Source organism: Diabrotica virgifera, chromosome 10 (assembly GCF_917563875.1).
Source record: "Diabrotica virgifera virgifera chromosome 10, PGI_DIABVI_V3a".
Taxonomy (NCBI): domain Eukaryota; kingdom Metazoa; phylum Arthropoda; class Insecta; order Coleoptera; family Chrysomelidae; genus Diabrotica; species Diabrotica virgifera.
Genome location: NC_065452.1, coordinates 96,007,347 through 96,027,945, shown reverse-complemented (window position 1 = coordinate 96,027,945; position 20,599 = coordinate 96,007,347).

Here is a 20,599-nt window from a genome sequence, read left to right as displayed (position 1 = left end):
TGGTTCTGTAGTTCGATCTCTGGCTCTGCTATGGCTTTCTGGATCTGGTTTCTGTTCTGTATTTCGATCTCTGGCTCTGCAATGGCTTTCTGGATCTGGCTTCTGGCCTGTATTTCGATCTCTGGCTCTGCAATGACTTTCTGGATCTGGTTCTGCTCTGTATTTCGATCTCTGGCTCTGCAATGGCTTTCTGGATCTGGCTTCTGGCCTGTATTTCGATCTCTGGCTCTGCAATGGCTTTCTGGATCTGGCTTCTGGCCTGTATTTCGATCTCTGGCTCTGCAATGGCTTTCTGGATCTGGCTTCTGGCCTGTATTTCGATCTCTGGCTCTGCGATGGCTTTCTGGATCTGGTTTCTGTTCTGTATTTCGATCTCTGGCTCTGCAATGGCTTTCTGGATCTGGCTTCTGGCCTGTATTTCGATCTCTGGCTCTGCGATGGCTTTCTGGATCTGGTTTCTGTTCTGTACTCCCGGGCCTAGCGTCGTCTATCTGCTACTGGGTTCGTTTGGTGTGGACTGTAGTTGTAGGCCTCCTTTTTTTCTCGATAAGGACCATGTATAAAGTCCGTATAAAGATAAGGATATAAACACCTAATAGCGATAAAGGTATTTATTGATAGAACCGACACTAGAGTAATTCTACCCCGGGAGTACTTCCGAACACTGACTAATTACTGATTCGCGATTAGCTAAAGACTGATGTAGACTGATGAATACTCTTTCTCTAGGCCAGATATCTTGGTTTTATAGAAGCTTAAATTGGGTCATTGGTGACACGATGCCCGTGTGATTTGTATATTTAATTAAGGTAAATAATTCTACTTTTGTCAGCACTTTCGTGTCATTTCCAAATTATATTGTTGATAATTGACCAATTTGGATCTAAACTAATAATCTACGTGTGTGAATATAAAAACAAATAAATTCGTGCAATCTACTGGGTGGTATAATTATTCTGTTCAATATCGGATATGAATTCTGAATATTTGTTATTGGACACAGTTAATAAGGTAAGATCAAAATATGAAGCAGCTGATTCAGTAAATTTACAGTTTTTTACACAAGAACCGCCATTGTTTGTTTTCTTCTTCTTTTTTTAACATTTAAGTCCTTTTACATTTATGTATAGGCATATCTTTTTGCTTTCTTATTTTTATATTCTTTAATAATTTTGGTCACGGAGTCCAAAAATTTTGCATTTTTTCAGGGGCGTCATTTGATAGGGGCAGGGGAGCATTTGCCCCCCTGACCCTGAAAATGACTGGAATTTACAAAAAATACATCATTTTACAAAATTACATCATAATATAATACATTGTATATACAGGGTGTAACAAAAATACAGGTCAAAAATTAAGTCACATATTCTGGGATCAAAAATAGTTCGTTTGAACCTAACTTACCTTAGTACAAATATGCACACAAAAAAAGTTACAGCCCTTTGAAGTTACACTATAAAAATCGATTTTTTCCGATATATCGAGAACTATTAGAGATTTTTTAATGAAAATGGACACGTGGCATTCTTATGGCAGGAACATTTTAAAAATAAATTATAGTTAAATTTGTGCACCCCATAAAAATTGTATGGGGGTTTTGTTCCCTTAAACCCCCCCAAACTTTTTTGTACGTTCCAATTAAATTATTATTGTGCACCTTTAATTAAACACAATATTTTTAAAACTTTTTTGCCTCTTAATATTTTATCTATAAACCAGTTTTAATCGAAATGCGGCTTTTTGTTTAATATGTTTACATAAAAATTTTATGGGGGTTATGTGCCTTTAAACCCCCCAAATGTTTGTGTACGTTCCAATTAAACTATTATTGCGGTACCATTAGTTAAACAGGATGTTTCTAAAACTTTTTTGCCTCTTAGTATTTTTCCGATGAGGCATCTTTTATAGAGATGTGGCTTCTTTTCTAATATGGTTCAAAATATACCTCAAACTGTAATTTATAAAAAAAATTTCATATTACCAGGTCTCTACAATCGTACGTAACGGTATACAAAATATGTGGTGGATTTGACAAATATTCAAAATATCTCGATAAAAACTAGCTTTTCCAAAAAGTACTAAGAGGCAAAAAAGTTTAAAAAACATTGTGTTTAACTAATGGTACCACAACAATAATTTAATTGGAACGTACAAAAAAGTTTGGGGGGTTTAAGGGAACAAAACCCCATAAAATTTTTATGGGGTGCACAAATTTAACTATAATTTATTTTTAAAATGTTCCTGCCATAAGAATGCCACATGTCCATTTGCAGTAAAAAATCTCTAATAGTTTTCGATATATCGGAAAAAATCGATTTTTATCTTGTAATTTCAAAGGGCTATAACTTTTTTTGTATGCTCATTTGGACTAAGGTAAGTTAGGTTCAATCGAACTATTTTTAGTCCCAGAATATGTGATTTAATTTATGACCTGTATTTTTGTTACACCCTGTATAATACTTGCCCCCCCCCCCAATCAAAATTTTAAATGACGTTCCTGCCTTTTTTAAAAATAAAATGCATAAACGATACTTTATATTAAAAAGCCAACAATAGGTAGGTCAACTCTTAATACATCTTAATTGTTTATTATTACCTACCAATGTGTGGCTTCTTAACCTTTTAATGGCGGCTATACGAAATATTTGGAATAAACAGATAATATGTAAAAGGTCTATTGATTTTGACATATTTTAATAGATTTTGAAGTAAAAAATATATTGCTGCTGTATTTTGTATTTATCATGTTGTTCCCATTTTGGGAACGTTGGCATGTAAGGTATTATGTATTTTCTAAAAATAAAATACTTAACTGTTTGACAAAAGTCTAGTATTTTTATAGTACACAACACAACGCCCTTGGTTAGTGCCTTCGGGAATGTGATTCATCCAGTCAAATTTTATGTCGCTTAGAACAGGGGCAGATGGACCGCCCTTTCTTTTTCTTTGACCTGAACCTGCTTTTACAAGGGCTAGAGCAACGTTTCTGCGAAACTCTAGGTGTGTTATATTTGCATTCTCATGTTGAAAAAAGCGAAAAGCTGCCACAACCGCCAAATTAAATCCATGAGCAAACAAGTTCCACCATCATTTTTTTGATCTAAGTCGGGGACGATAAGAAGCAGCTAAACGTTCAAAAAGGTCAACCCCACCCATTCCAATGTTATATTGTCTTATCAAATTTGGTTGAGTTACATCTTTTTATGTTCAGACTTCACTCTTCTGGTGGAATTTTGAACAGGGTTACTAGAAAGTGATTACTTGCGACTATTACAGGATAATTGTCATTCCATTTGACACAAATAACATCGCTATCTGATTTGTAATCATAGGTCCCTCAATCTTGTTTTTTGATGGTTGAGGATGAAACTAAAGGACATTTGTTGATCCTATTTTCTCAAACTGTACCACGAGCCCGTATACCGTTTTCTGATAAAGATTTCAGAAGGGATGAGCTGGTAAAAAAATTATCGAAATATACAACATGGCTGTTCTTATTTTGCAGAATTTCTAACATAATTTTAGCTGAGTGATGGCCATGATATGGAACCATTGATTCATCAATGCTTACATGTTTATGAAAAACTCCAAACTGCTGATTATTAATTTTTCGAAAAGTGGTCAAACTTTAGCTACTTTTGAGTGAGCTAAATTAGAGTTATCACAAACGTGAAGATATCTTTTTATTATTCTGAATTTTTCACGGCTCATTGTTTTTGCAAGGTTTGGAGCCTGCATGTCATCCGCCGTTGACCAGTAGTCATTTTCGTCGAGTAGATGATGATATCCGCTAATCAGGAGCAAGCCAATAAACTGACGAATATCTTCATCAGAAACTGTAAAATTTTGAAAATTTTGATCACTTCGAGCGTAAGTTTCGCTTTGATTAGCTGGTAAAAAAATTATCGAAATATACAACATGGCTGTTCTTATTTTACAGAATTTCTAACATAATTTTAGCTGAGTGATGGCCATGATATGGAACCATTGATTCATCAATGCTTACATGTTTATGAAAAACTCCAAACTGCTGATTATTAATTTTTCGAAAAGTGGTCAAACGTTAGCTACTTTTGAGTGAGCTAAATTAGAGTTATCACAAACGTGAAGATATCTTTTTATTATTCTGAATTTTTCACGGCTCATTGTTTTTGCAAGGTTTGGAGCCTGCATGTCATCCGCCGTTGACCAGTAGTCATTTTCGTCGAGTAGATGATGATATCCGCTAATTAGGAGCAAGCCAATAAACTGACGAATATCTTCATCAGAAACTGTAAAATTTTGAAAATTTTGATCCCTTCGAGCGTAAGTTTCGCTTTGATTACGTATAAAACTAATAATTTCTGGAGTAAAAAACAAAGAGAATATTTCAAACTCCGTTTTACCCATATGCTCGGCTCCTACTTTAGGTGGATCTTGGGCTTCTTGCTGGAGATTGCCACTTTTCAGATTTCCTCCATTTTTGTGATGCTTGACTTCCAACTGATTCTTCTTCGTCATCTGATTCGGCATCACCATCATGAATTTCTACCTCTCCAGAAACCTCTATTGGCATGTCAACCACGTCCAAAATCTGGTCCTCAAGAGTGTCTTCGTCACTATCAATATCTAGGTCTCCTGAAATGGGAGGAAGTATTACAACATCAATGTTAGAGGATAATGAGGTTTCCACATCTTCCAAAGCATCCCGTACACATGTGTTCTTCTTGAACAGCTCTATCGACTGTTTGTTATTCCTAAATTCCTATTATCACTTGAAAGGCGATTGCACTAATCGTTATTGCCCTTGAAAATTTACGAGCTAACAGAAACGACATTATAATTTATTAGGGTATATTAGGTACTCAATGATGCCAACGTTCCCATTTTGGGACATGGCTAATTCCGACAATTTTTTTCAAAAAGTAATGAAAGAATTCAAGCGCAGTATAAACTATTTACTAAGGTAGTCAATTGGCTACCTTACTTGAAAAAATAATAGCAATAGAATAATTTTTGCTGACTTGGTGACAAAAACCGTAAAACGAATCAAAAAATTGAATTTTTGTGCTTTTTTTTAAGAAAATGAACCCAAATCTAAGTAAAATTTTTTGATAAACTAGCAAGCCCCTTACCTTTACAAAACATTATGTAGTGAGATTTACAAAAATAATTGCATAAACAATCCTAAAAAAATGTTTTAATAAGTGTTCCCAAAATGGGAACGTTGGCAGTTAAAAGGTTAACACAAAGTTTCGTTTATGCATTTCATTTTTTAAAAATTAAAATTTTTGACTCACACGACCAAAATTATTAAAAAGTATAAAAATAAGGAAGCAAAAACATAGGATTATACATAAGACTCAAAGGACTTAAAGACTAAGAAAAAGAAGAAGAAAGCAAAAAAAATAACAAAAAACGACGGCTCTTGTGTAAAAACTGTAAATTTACTGGATCAGATGCTTCATATTTTGTTCTTACTTTATTAACCGACCATATTATAACATTAAAGTATGTTAATGTAGAAATTCTCCAGCATGTTATATTTTTTTAAATGAAAAATTCCGCTATAATTGTACACCTGGCTGCAGATGATTTTTGAGGATTATTTATAAATATAAATTTTTTTTATTATTTATTAAGCAAATTATCTTTGCTGAGCAAAGTAGACTTTTTTACTTTTCCCTTTTTAAAACTTGGAAAACTTAAAACGATTGAAAATTATTGCCAATATTTTGCAAAATATGTTGTATATTAAGTCTATTTTACGAAAAAAAGTCTAAAAAGTATATTAAAATAGTCCACTTACCTCCAGACATATCACATATCATCCACTATAAACTAACAAAATAATACACGTCTATAGTTCTAAATGAAAACCAAACAATGCCCCAATATTATTGTATAACACACTTAATTTTTATTCGGTCCGCTGTCGTTCAATCACAACTTTACACTAATATAAATATATGATCTCATAAGCGCCCCTACCCATGGGCACGGCCACGGCTCCCCTAGCTGTTCTGTTGCTTTAAACTATATATACTGCCATCCAAAGTATACAAAATGTAATGTGCAACATCTTCACATCTGGTCCCTCCCCTAAAATTTTTTATATGGGCGCTCATGCATGATCTGCTTGTATTGTTCTACCCTTAAACGGCCGTTTATGATTCTCAAAAACCTACAGAGCAAGGTTCATATAAAATTTCTCGGGGTATACCTATAACCTTAAATTTTTACATTTTGGCCAGGATTTCGGCGAAATTCACCACTGTGCGTCGGTACTTAGGAAATAATGAATCCAATTTGAGATGTTCAAATTTTGATATGTTCAATTAGTGGAGTTTGAGATTTACCAATATTATCCTCGTATCGTTCTCAAATGAAAAATATCATCTATCAACTCTTCACTGATGTCTTCTTTATAAAACTCGCGCAATATATCAATTTTTTTTTAATATTGTCATCTTAACCTCGGAATGTCCATAAATTCTTAAATAGCGAACAAATTTCATTGCTGCATTAAATCTTCTGATAAAATTTATTATTATATAATCAACGACAATGTCAAATATTTCACAGCCAACTATTGCGTCGGGCTCTAAATTATCAGTCATTACTAGGCCCAAGTAAATCATCAAAAAATCTCGCAGGCTTCTTGCGCCGGTTTCCTTTATTTGATGTACATTCTGGATTTAATCCATAAATGCTGGCAAACTGGCAACTAATTTAGATTGTTCAACAATAGAAGACCATGAATTTCTGATTTTATGGAAAAATTACGTCTTTGGTCTGGTCGACGCCGGGCCCAGGTAAAATGTACCAGCTGTACCCTGTACCGCCCTCTCGGCGGGCCTGGCTGTATCTCAGATGAGTACTGATCCGATAAACAGATTTTTGAAATAAAAATTCTATTTCAAAAGTTAGCGCTCCTACCAATGTGCCAATGCGCTACCAAGAATCGTTCGAGTACTAACCGAGTTTTGATATTTGATTAATCACAAATGCTGCTAAGTTCGGATAAAAAAATTCTGCGTAAAGTAAACCGTACTCCTTCCCCTCCGCAAAAATACAACGCTTACCTAATATCCCAACCAGTGGCGGTTCTAGACCAAAAAAACTGGGGGGGGGGCAAGTCACAATAGATTTTGAGTAACCGGTTTACAAAAGTCCTGTAAAAATTGGGGGGGGGGGCAGCTGCCCCCCTGCCCCGGGCTAGAAACGCCACTAATCCCAACCAAGGTTCATAAATAGACAGGTTGCATGGTAACTTTCCACCAATCAGCATCAAGAATCTAATGGCGGGAGTGACGTCACCCAGAATGCTGCATTTAAATTCATTCACTTCACTCATTCAAATGAACTCGGAAAGTAGGAATGTATTGAAAATTTGTATATTTAAAAAAATATGTTTGGATTTTTAATGACTATTTATTTCATATATTCTTTAAAAAATGTGGTAGATACCTGTAAAGTTACAAAAATCATAGAATATAATTGCAATTAAATATATGCAGTAGAATAGCATTACTACTTAATTAAAGCAGAAGGAGATTCTTTCTTGTGTATATATGGGACTAAATCATTCAAATATCCTAGGTATATTAATAATGGGTTGAATACAATTTACTTTTTTAAATGATTTTGAGTAGGTATATAATAATTTTGAATTTCGGATAATGCATGTAGTACATTATTATAAATTCCTCCTAACATGTAAACCATGGTGAAAAAGAAATTCAACTAAAGATTTATGTATCAAAATTAGTAGTTTTCCCTTAAGTTTAACATAAGAGCATCTGATTATGTTAGGTACTGGATCATAATATCTAAAACCATCTAAAACTATTAAAACATTATGATTCCATTCAATAGGTACCTGTGAAGTTTTACATTAACAGTAAATTATAAAAAAATACAATTTCAGTGCAATAAAGGGAATTTTCCCCATTTTATATATTCATTTAGTTTATAATTGTTTATTCAAACGATCTTCAGATGGCTGCAATATTGGTTATAATTTTATATGAAACAATTACATATAATAGATCTATTATCTATAGAATTAATTAGATATATTGTTCAATAAGTCTAAGCAGATTGTAACCTACACAGATGATGTAAACTTAATGTGAAGAACCGCAAGAGACATTACAGAAGTGTAATGTCTCTATACAAGAATGAAGAATGTCCTTTATTATACAATACAGCAGAAAGAAAATCCAGTAAGTAAGTAGGTACTTATACAACCACATTAAAATGTATCTTAACACTTGTAAAAGAGTTTTGGGTTTAAGTTATTATACTAAAAACACTTAATGATATCTATAGATACATTAAATCTCAAGATATAAACACAAATTAAAACACTAACGATATTTAATAACAAAATATAGCCTCCAAACCAGGTATCCTATTATGTTTACAAACAATTCGTAAAATTGATCGTCTGGGTGACGTCACGATGACAATATTTCATTTGTCAATGTCAAAGTTACCATCATACAACCTATGGTATAGGGACCTTGAATCCCAACCATCTGCAAGAGATTTTTCTATATGAATAGAAGTAACATCTATGGCGTTACAAATCTTCGTAGAGTCTTTGCCGCGTTTACTATTGCCTTCCATGTTTGTCAGTCTTATGCCACTTGTTCCCATTCAGTGGCGACGCGTGACTTTTCTGAAGTGTTACCAAAACCAGATGCAAAAAATCTTATTTAAAAAAATGAAGATATGGCTAAATGTATATATACACTCACCGGCACAAAATTCCGCCACCCAAAATTTTTGATTTAGTTTGACAATCTATAACTTTATTAGTTATACTTCGATTTTCAAGATTCTTGCACGAGTTTGTAGATACATGTATTGATGTCAATTGCTATTATTCCAGTAACAATTTTTTTTTGCTTAGATGGCATTAGAAGGGGGGTGAATGTAAGCGTTGTTTTTTCTCCTAACTTTAAAAAATTCTGTGGAAAAATTGGTGGTCTGATTTTGTTTCATACTCCTTTTGTATTATCCTGGAGGTATCACTAAGGTCTTGTTTTCTGAATTATCTGAATATCTCTTTTCTTGTAAGAGCTGGAATTAAAACACTGCTTTGAAGGTTTATTTAATTAAAAATATCAAAAGCACAAAAATTAACAAAACAAATTTAACAACAAAACAAAACAATTCAATAGCGGTTATGTCCACCTCTTACAGCAACGACTGCTCGCAATCTGTTTAGCATCTAATAAAGATGTGTTTTCCTTGCCTGGGGAATAGCTCGATATTCCTCTACCATGGCCATAACTGTACCAAATTTTCTGGAGGCCTAGGATGACGGCAAATAGCTTTTTTTATTCATCCCATAAATGCTCAATATGATTGAGATCTGAGCTGCATGCGGGCCATTCTAATGTTATCAATCCAACCTCAATTGTATGAGTCAATCAGTGTTTTTATTTACAAAAAATGGTACAGCTCTTGCAAGAAAAAAGATATTCGGATAATTCAAAAAACAAAATGTTGGTGATACCTCCGGGAAAACATGACAGGACTATGAAACAAAATCAGCTATTCCATTTTTCCGCAGAATTTTTTTAAATTAGGAGAAAATACAACGCTTCCTTTCACCCCTGTACAATGACATGCAAGCAAAATTTTTTGTTAGCGGAATAATACCAAACAATATGAATACATGTACAGCTGGTTCCAAAAAAAACTGATACGACTCTTAAAGCGTATTTTGTAGAAAATTGAGCAGTGTACTTTCTTCTTCTTCTTCTTTTTGTTTTTGGTCTCGGTGCAAGGCAATTACCAGCACGATTTATAGGCGATCTTGATGTAGTCTCCATATCACAATCGCTGACTATGTTCTTGTAAAAAGCTTTTGATAGGGTGTGATATAATGAATATGAGTTTAATTATATTTAATTTATTATATTTTGAAGGATAAATACTTATTATCTACATACTGTCACTGTCACTGAAAAATTTTAAAATTTGTCAGATAACTTCAACCTCAAAAAATGGCTGTTTGTTTATTTATTTTATTATTTGTCTGTCATAATAAATATAATATAATGTCAGACCCATCATACACTCCTCAAAATGATCAAATCTTACTAAGAGTCCTATCAGTTTTTTTAGGAACCAGCTGTACCTACAAACTGGTGCAAGAATCTTGAAAATCGGAGCACAAATAATAAAGTTATAAATTGTCAAACCTAATCAAAAATTTTGGGTGGCAGAATTTTGTGCCGGTGAGTGTAGCTTCAATAATATAATTTTGTATATCACTTGAAACTCTCGAAAAAACACATGTTTCTAGATGTTGACAAAATTTTTGATCTTTTTTGGCAATTAATGTTAACAATTCCCTGTAATTACCTCGATGCGATTGTCAGTGTAGTCGCACTCAAAATGACCAAGAAACGCTAGTTGTTGTTTGGCCCAAAAACATACAGTATCTATTATAAGTGTGCTAAGGATATACCTATCTATTTTTTAACAAACTCATGTTTAGCAATATTTGCTTTAAAACCTTGGTTAAGAAAACTTTTGATTTTTGTTTTGCCAAACTCAATCAAATTGGGTATACATCTTACATGTAGGTAACGGCCTCATGTCTCCTTTTTAAAAATCTAACACTATTTAAATCGTGAATCTGGTACACCCATTTTTCTGTAGAAACCAGAAGACATGGCCAACAATACAGTATATTTTTCTTGCAACCATAATATAACCAAGGATTTTCACTGTACCAACTAAATTTAAAATATCAAACTACTTTTATTGATTCCTTTTTTAAATTGTTTAAAATAGGTCTTTCATTTTTAATCTCATTTTTTTCTTCAAAATTATACAAGGAGAATTACTTTTCAAGTAGTTGATCGATTAAGAAGCGACACTCATCCATGGTTAATCATCATCATTGTTTGATTTGCTTGTTTAGATATAATGCTAATATATAAGTAGAAATGCGTTCAATGATTGTCCCCGTTTAGGATTTAGTCCTCTTCAGGGTTTGAGGTGAATGTAAAATGTGGGAGCAAAAGCAAACAGTCCGAAAAACACACTGGGGCAAGTGCCGTATCCTGGTGTTTTTTGGATTCCTGGGTTATGCCGGACGGTGGTGTCCAGAAGGCTAAGAAGTCAACAGAGAAGAAAGTTTGATGGATTGTTGTTGGTTGCATAGACATTTACGTGTACTGTCCGTGCTTTGCTCTCGACCAGTCTCCCTAGAAACCATTGTACAACGACAGGCGAACCTGCGTCCCTCGTGGGCGGTCAGGAGGTGGCTTATGAGCGCAGCGTGGACAGTGAGCGTTCGAGTGGAGAAAATAGTTGCGGCTATTTTCTTGGGACGAACAGGTATAATTGTGCAATGAAGTTGGAAAACCGCAAAAAACCAACTTCTCCCTGTTCGGCATCCATGGTTAACTGCACGCACACTTTTTATAGGTACTGTCACCAATTTTAAATGTGGTAACAGCGCTACTGATACACAGCGCGCTTATGCCGTCGCTTCTTCAAGATTTTCAGTCACTAGCCGGTCCCGAGCGCCAGCGTGGGTATATAATCATTGTAACCTGAAATCAGTCTGGTAACAGAGTATAATAAAGTGCAACTGAGTCACATAAACACGCCAATATTTTCGTGTCTACGAGTAGTTGGCTATTTACTGAGTTAGGTCCTATTACCATACAATATAATAATATATTTCTATTGGTAAATATAATTATTCATCGTCATAAAATATTTATTTGCAAGATTTTTAACTGTTACCAATGGTAACAGTGGTTACATGGACGCTTCGCCAGTGTTCCCATTACCTCACTCTCATTTTCAATAACAATAGGAGTTGCACCTTGAATACTACTATGAAGAGAAATGTTAAAAGATCTGAAACTACATGCTATTTGACATCATCATCATCGGTGACCACTGACAGCCCATGGAGGGCCATGGGCTGTTGGGGTTTCTAGGCTCTAAAGTTTTACATGGTGTGGAGGCCAGCCACACGCAATCTATTGCGCAAATATGCTATTTGACATATTGAGCTAAATGAGGTAGACCAAAGGCAATAACAAATGAAGAAGTGTTGAATGTTTTATTATTATTTACATTTGTTCATAAGATAAATGAAGCTGATCCTGACTTTCTTTACAATATTGTATTCTCAGGTGAACAGGCACGATGGAAGAAAATCATCGAGGGCAAAGCTGAAGGAAAAAAACAGAGGGAAAGATCTCCAAGAAGTTAGGTGGTTCAAACAAAACTGCTGATCAACTGGGGAATTCAAGTGACCGAACAACTAACCCACAACAGATAACGATGGAAAGAAATTATAAAAATTAGATGGTGTCACTACATCCCTAGGAGCGATTAAAGACCGAGGAGAAGGAGGATTCTCAGACGAAGCAATATTTCAACGGAATGATACTTGTAATCGGCAGAATAAGAGGTATTGGACAGACGAAAATCCTCATTGGAAGAAAGAGAGAGATATACTCATTTGATAGGGACATTCTTAATGATTGGTAATTTTACTGCACAAAGGTATGAAAAGATGTTTCGAAATGAAATAATTCCAACAATAAGGGAGATTTTGGCGATAACTTAAGAAGCACATTTGGTTTCAGCAAGATGGTACTGCAGTTTATTACGAACGGAACGTATAACATTTTCCTGATCGTTGGATTGAACAAAAAGGTAGATCGAATGATCTGTAAGGTCACCAGATTTAACCCCACTTGATTTTTTTTGTGAGGTTGTTTTAAAGACTTGTTTACGAAACGAATATGGCGTCAGAGAATAATAATTGATGTAGCTTCCAAATACCTCCACAATATTTAAACAATTCCATCAAATCTGTTTACCATAGTTAGCTTACTACCAGGAAGTAAACGGTGCACTATTTGAGCATATTACAATGAAGTTATTGGGGTCAATCCTGAGAGGCAAGGGACTCACCTAAAACAAGCACCCCGAAAAGAGGTAAGGAGACTCACTAAATACAAGCAGCACGATAAGCGAGAGACAAGGGGAGTCAATAGACTCTAGGAATTTGTAACGTTATATATATATATATATATATATATATATATATATATATATATATATATCAGTCAATTAAATACAAAATTATGTATAAGATTTTATTTAAATAAAAAATAAACTATTAATTGTGTTAATACAAAAATATAAAATAAGTATAGTTTGAGGTAATGCAAATACTTAACAAAAACATTATTCTTGGTTCTAATAGTAAAATCACACCATGTGCTTTTTTGGATAAAACAGAAATCCAAAAGTTTTATACCATATTAGTCCAGGGCGCATCTGTTTTGAACTGGACGTTGAGAGGTGACTCATATTTTTTGCAGAAATTGTTTGGAATTAACTCATATAATAATAATTGAGTTATCCTCCCACTCAAAAAGGTCCGGAACATTGTTTAAATAATCAAAATGTCTAAAAATTAAGGAAAAATTCGATTTTTTCTTCGTTTTTTGATTATAACGTTAAAAGTATTCACTTCCGCGAAAAGTTGTACTAAGATAAAAGTTGCGTAATTAAATTTCCTACAACATAAGATTGGTTAAAAATTTAAAAAATTGTCACCCTTGTTGTAAAATAGTAATAATTGCGAAAAAAACATAAAAAAGAAGTATTCGCATTTTACATTTTTCAACCATTTATGCTACACTTAGGACCTTCATATTTTAACCAGAAAAACTATATGATATAGTAAAACAATACTGTAGATTTCATTAAAATCGGTTCTAATAAATTTTGCAATCCAGCTTTCGCAAAAAAAATTATTTTTTCAAAATGTTGCAGGACTAAAAATAAAGCAGATAGCAAGTTGAAATTTTTTTACATATAGAAGAATACTGTACCTTTCATTTGCAATATTAAAATCGGTTAACTACGCTTTTGGTACTACGCGCAGGACAGCCGTGTTCCATTCATACAAGTTGATTTCCACCAAAATTTCTTCCAATCTTTATCTAATATATTATTTTGTTACTCTATATTTTGTTGTATTTTAATATTTTAATTCCACAAAAATCATACTAATTTGATTACTGTTTGTGAAATATTGTTTAAACAATTGCATATGTTTAAAAATAATAAACTTTATTCTCTAAGTTAAAATATATGAACAAAGAAAGTTTTTGCTAAAAAAAGTGTTATTTCAAAGGACAGTGTATGTGTTTTTATTTTGCAATAAACAAATTTATTTATTTATATCGAAATGTACTAAAAATTAAAATTTATCAATCATTATCAAAGGTCATTGGAATGCCCAATCAGAGCAAACGTATCCGCTGTCCTGCGCGTAGCACCAAAATTAATGTTTTTTTTTTTAAATTCCTGACCCCGTGGTAGTTAACCGATTTTAATTTTGTAAATTGTAAATAAAAAGTATGGTATTCTTCTATATGTAAAAAAAAAATCAACTTGCTGTCTGCTTTATTTTCAGTCCTGCAACATTTTGAAAAAATGATTTTTTTTGCGAAAGCTGGATTGCAAAATTTATTTTGTGAAATCTGTTGAACCGATCTCAATGACATTTACAATGTTGTTTTGTTATATCATATAGTTTTTTTGGGTAAAATATGAAGGTCTCAACTGTAGCATAAATGGTTGAAAAACGTAAAATGCGAATACTTGTTTTTTATGTTTTTTTCGCAATTATTGCTATTTTGCAACAAGAGTAACAACTTTTAAAATGTTTAGCTAATCCTGTATTATAGGAAATTTAATTACGCAACTTTTATGTTAGTGCAATTTTTCTTGAAAATGAATACTTTTAAAGTTATAATCAAAAACGAAGAAAAAAATCGAATTTTTTCTTAATTTTTTGACATTTTGATTATTTAAACAATGTTCCGGACCTTTTTGAGTGGGAGGATTACTCAAATATTATTATATGAGTTATTTTCAAGCAATTTCTGCAAAAAATATGAGTCACCTCTCAACATCCAAATGTACTAATATTTTTACAGATGCGCCCCGGTCTATATAGCTATATAGCTACATAATTTTAAGCTTACAACATTACGGATCAATCATCAGTAGATATAATCAATTACATTGTAGCTACTTATTAACATAACAATAATTAAGTACTTCTATGGATTACTTTCTATAAGTCACGTTTTAAGCTACATATTTGGTTGTATGTGTGCTTTTAGTTAAATGTCAGTAAACGGAATATACTGTATGGTATCGCCGCAGAGTTTGAATATATCACATGGTTAAACATAATAACATAATATTATGTAGTTTTCAGGTTTTCAATGACAGCCAACGTAATAACACCCGTAAATACTGTTTTAAGGCAGTCATCAAGGCACATACTTATATAGATTTTTCTTGCATTGTTAGGGGTACGAATTTGGTAATTTGTAAAATGTATAGTTGAATTTTCACGTTAGTAGCAGCTTCAATTTTAAACAGTTAAATTTCTAATACGTTATTAAAAAATTATATTATATTCTTTAAATTGATAAACAAAAAAAAAACAACTCGATTAGAAATATGTACATAATATAAAAGGGCCTTTCTTAAGCAAATAAATGGAACATATATACACTCACCGGCACGAAAAATAGAGCACTTGCATTTTTACAATAAAAACTTACAATTTTAATTCTCTTTAAACTTATTATTATAATAACTTAAACCCAAACGAAATAAACTGTTTCAAGTCATTTCTAATAAAACTTAAGTAGTCGAGGAAATGAAACTGAAAAAGTGGCAAAACCTCGCAATTTTTTCGTCCAGCATCGATTTGTACAAAAATTTGGGATTAGGCTTATTACAACCTCTAGTTCATTTTCTATATTGAGCCGTTGTACGCTTTTGGTTTTTTAAGGGTGAACACTACCCCTAATTGTAAAAAATTATAAAATAACATTTTAAACTTTAATATTGTCAACTCTCAGCGAAATGGATTACAATATTACTTCGCCGTTTCAACCGATGCAGCCACAGCCACAGCAGAATTTATACGGAGTTCCAACACCAGCGATGATTCAGCCAGGCCAATTTACAACTCAGCCAGTGGCGTACGCTCCGCAAGTTCAGATCAACAACGACCAACTAGTACAAGGTAACGTTTCATTTCCTCAGGTTTTACCCACACCATATTACCAAACAACACAACAACCCCTATACTTTAGCAATATCCCAGCCTTGCCAAACAAAAATAGCCAAGAAATTAGCCAAGACGAAGAATGGAAAACTGTAGAAAACACTAGGAAAAGAGTCAGACTTAGCCCTGAACACAGAGTAACTAAACAGACCAAAATTAATGACTACTGGCTAAATTCACCTGTTCATACATCAAATCGATTTGAGGAGTTGTCTAACGACGCAGATAACGAAGCAAAAAATGAAGAAGTTCAAACTGAAAGAACTGAGATTCAAACTGAAAAAACCTCAAAACCACCTCCCATATTTGTAAATGGAGTGAAAAATGTGACCCCACTCACCACACTATTAAATAATATAGCCAAAAATGGATACGAAATCAAAGTTTTAAATCACGATCAAGTTAAAATACAACCTAAAGAAAAAGAAAATTATAGTACAATAACTAAAGCTTTAACTGAGAAAAAAACAGAATTCCATACATTTAGGCCTCGTGACGAACGCAGCTTCAGAGTAGTATTAAAAAACATGCATTACTCAGCCAATCTGACAGAATTAAAAGAAGAAATCGAAAAGCTGGGGCACTCGGTAGTAAATATGTGGAACATTAAAAATTACAAAACTAAGCAACCTTTATCAATGTTCTTCATTGACTTAAAATCAGCAGAAAATAATAAAACAATTTACGACGTTGAACACTTGCTAAACTACAAAATTAAATTTGAACCACCATACACAAGGAGGGAAATTCCACAGTGCAGTAGATGTCAAAGATATGCGCATACAAAAAAATACTGTCAACATAGGCCCAGATGTGTAAAATGCACCGGAGATCATGCTACTGAACACTGTACAAGAAAAGAAAGATCTGACGATGTTCAGTGCATTCTTTGCGAAGGAAACCACCCGGCAAATTATAAAGGATGTACTATATATAAGGAACTGCAGAAAAAAACATATCCAACCCTACGGCAAAAACAACCTACAACCCCACTAACGAGTAATATTGGAAGAACCATCAATCCAGGCATTAGCTACTCACAAGCAGTAACAAACCAACTACCTCAAGCAAGCACATCTCAGAATACTTTGCAAGCACCAAATTTAACGCATCCTACTCCTGCTAACGACCTGTCTGAACTAAAATCGATGTTTAAAGGATTTGCGGAACAACTGTCCACACTGCTAAACCTCCTAACGATAGTCGTCAATAATTTAACAAAATGAATAAGTTACTAAAAATTGCACTTTGGAACGCCAACGGGCTTGCCAAACATTGTCTTGAGGTAAAAACTTTCATCATTAGTCACGAAATTGATATAATGTTAATATCAGAAACTCACTTCACAAGTAGAAGCTACTTTAAAATACCTAACTACACAACTTACAATACTAGACACCCAGATGGTACAGCCCATGGTGGAACTGCTATTATAATCAAAAACAATATCAAACACTATGAGACTAATGACTTTAAAAAAGACTACTTGCAGGCTACTAACATAGTTATTGAAGATTGGCATGGCTCACTAACAATCTCTGCAGTCTATTGCCCACCAATACACAAGATAAAAAAAGAACAATTTGAAGAATTTTTTAAAACATTGGGTAACAGATTCCTGGCTGGAGGAGATTACAACTCTAAACATACACATTGGGGATCAAGATTAATCACCCCAAAAGGACGACAGCTTCTAGCGGCTATGAATAGTAACAACTACTCGTATATTTCCAGTGGTGAACCTACTTATTGGCCAACCGACGTGAACAAAATACCCGATCTACTTGACTTCTGCATAACAAAGGGAATTCCAAAAAGATCGCAAAGAATTGAATCTTGCTTTGACCTTTCCTCGGATCACTCGCCTGTATTAATCACGATAAGTACTGAACTTGTTGAGGTACAGCTACCACCGAAACTGGACAACAAATATACGGATTGGGAAAGGTTTCGGCGGGTGATTGAGGACAACCTAAACCTAAACATACCTTTAAAAACAAACTATGAAATAGATGAAGCCATACAAAATTTTAACGTAATTATACAGGAAGCAATCTGGCAAACAACACCCCTAAAAAACACGACGCTCATGAAACAAGAGCTACCAAACATAATCAGACAAAAAATCAAAGAAAAACGATATTTAAGAAAAACATGGCAAAGAACGCACGCGCCTCAGGACAAAACCAGACTCAACCAGGCTACACTTCAACTTAAAACTCTCCTAAATAACTACAAAAACGATGGGATTAAAGAATATCTTAGCAACCTATCAGCAACAGAAATTACAGACTATTCTCTATGGAAGGCTACGAAAAAATTTAAACGACCTCAATCAAGCAACCCTCCTATTCGCGCAGAAAACGGCGAATGGGCCAAAAGCAATAAAGAAAAATCAGAAGTGTTTGCAAAATATCTCACAGACGTCTTTCAACCTTTCCCTGCTGAGAATAATCAAAACTTTGAAGCATCCATCCAACAATTTTTAGAATTTCCATACCAGTTAGAACTTCCACCGGAAAAGTTTAAGGTAAATGAAGTGATCAAAATAATACAAAATCTTAAATCGAAAAAGTCCCCAGGCTTCGATCTTATATCCAGTAAAATTATTAAACAACTACCCAGGAAAGGAATTGTGTACCTCACTCAATTATTCAATGCAGTATTAAGAACCGCATATTTCCCTCTCCTCTGGAAAGTCGCAAAAATTATACTAATTCCCAAACCAGGAAAGCCGCTGGAAAATGTCAAATCATATCGACCCATAAGCTTACTGCCGATAGTGTCAAAGATCCTAGAAAAACTGATACTCTCAAGAATTCAACCACTCCTATCAGATCGAGAACTAATCCCTGCACACCAGTTTGGATTCAGATCCCAACACGCAACCATAGAACAGGTTCATCGGATATGCAGAACTGTTAATCAAGCATTGGAAGACAAAATGTACTGCACTGCCGCTTTTCTAGACATCTCGCAAGCATTCGATAAAGTCTGGCACACAGGCCTTCTATACAAATTAAAAAATATGCTTCCTCTCACTCACTTCCTAATTTTAAAATCCTACCTCCATAACCGTTACTTTTTTGTACAACATAGAGATGAGTGCACGTCTCTATTTCCAGTTGGATCTGGAGTTCCACAGGGCAGTGTTCTGGGGCCAGTGTTATACCTATTGTACACAGCAGACTTACCAACAAACTTTCAAACCACTACAGCTACATATGCAGACGACACAGCAGTGATGTCAGTACATCAGGACCCACGGATAGCTTCTCAACTTCTGCAAACCAGCCTCAACAAAATGCAAACTTGGTTAAAACGGTGGCGTTTTCAAACAAATGAAACAAAGTCGGTTCATATTACCTTCACAAACCGTAAAGGTCACTGCCCGCCTGTATATATCAACAACCACCAACTAAAACAGCAAGCAACAGTCAAATACCTTGGAATGCATCTAGACCAAAGATTAAACTGGAGAACACACATTTTTATGAAGCGTAAACAACTTGGTCTCAAATTACACAATCTTTACTGGCTGATTGGTCACAAATCATCACTTTCGATGAAAAATAAAGTACTTGTCTACAAAGCAATTTTGAAGCCAATATGGACTTACGGGATCCAACTTTGGGGTACTGCATCAAACTCCAATATCGAAATCTTGGAGAGGTTCCAGTCGAAGGTTCTTCGAATAATCACAAATGCCCCATGGTATGTTGCAAATATTATTATTAGACGCGATCTAGAAATTTCAACAGTAAAAGAAGAAATTACCAACTTTGCACAGAAATACGAAGACAGACTGGCACAACATCCAAATGTACTAGCCAGAAACCTGATGAGCCAACCAGTCAGACGGAGACTTAGACGAAATACACCTAGTGATTTACCATCGCGATTTTAGTTATATGTGCCGTAATTCCCAGAGACAAACAATTTTATATCTATGTAAAATATTTGTAAAGAAAATGATTATTGAATCATTTTCTCCAAGTCACCTACACTAGTGGTCACAACATTTACTTATTGTAACTTGTTTTACAGATTGTAAATAAATTAGGACGTTAAATAAAAAAAAAAAAAAAAAAATATTGTCAACATTTGGTTCTTATTAGTTACATAATGATTGTTTTATGCTTTAAGATATACTATCATAATATTTCAACCTTTAAAACCACCCTTGTTGGAGCTATATATAAAAAAATTTACTTATCCTAAAATAATAATTTCGGCTTGCATCGATTTACATAAAAATTTGGGATTAGGATCATCTCACCCTGTACTTCATATTCTATATCATGCTTAAGGGCGTTGTTTATTTTTAGGGGTGTAAACTATCCCTTATTGTCAAAAATTATATAAAAACATTGTAAACTTTAATATGGGTAAAATTTGGTTTTGATTGGTTAAATAATGATTGTTTTATACTTTAGGATATAATATCATAATATTTCA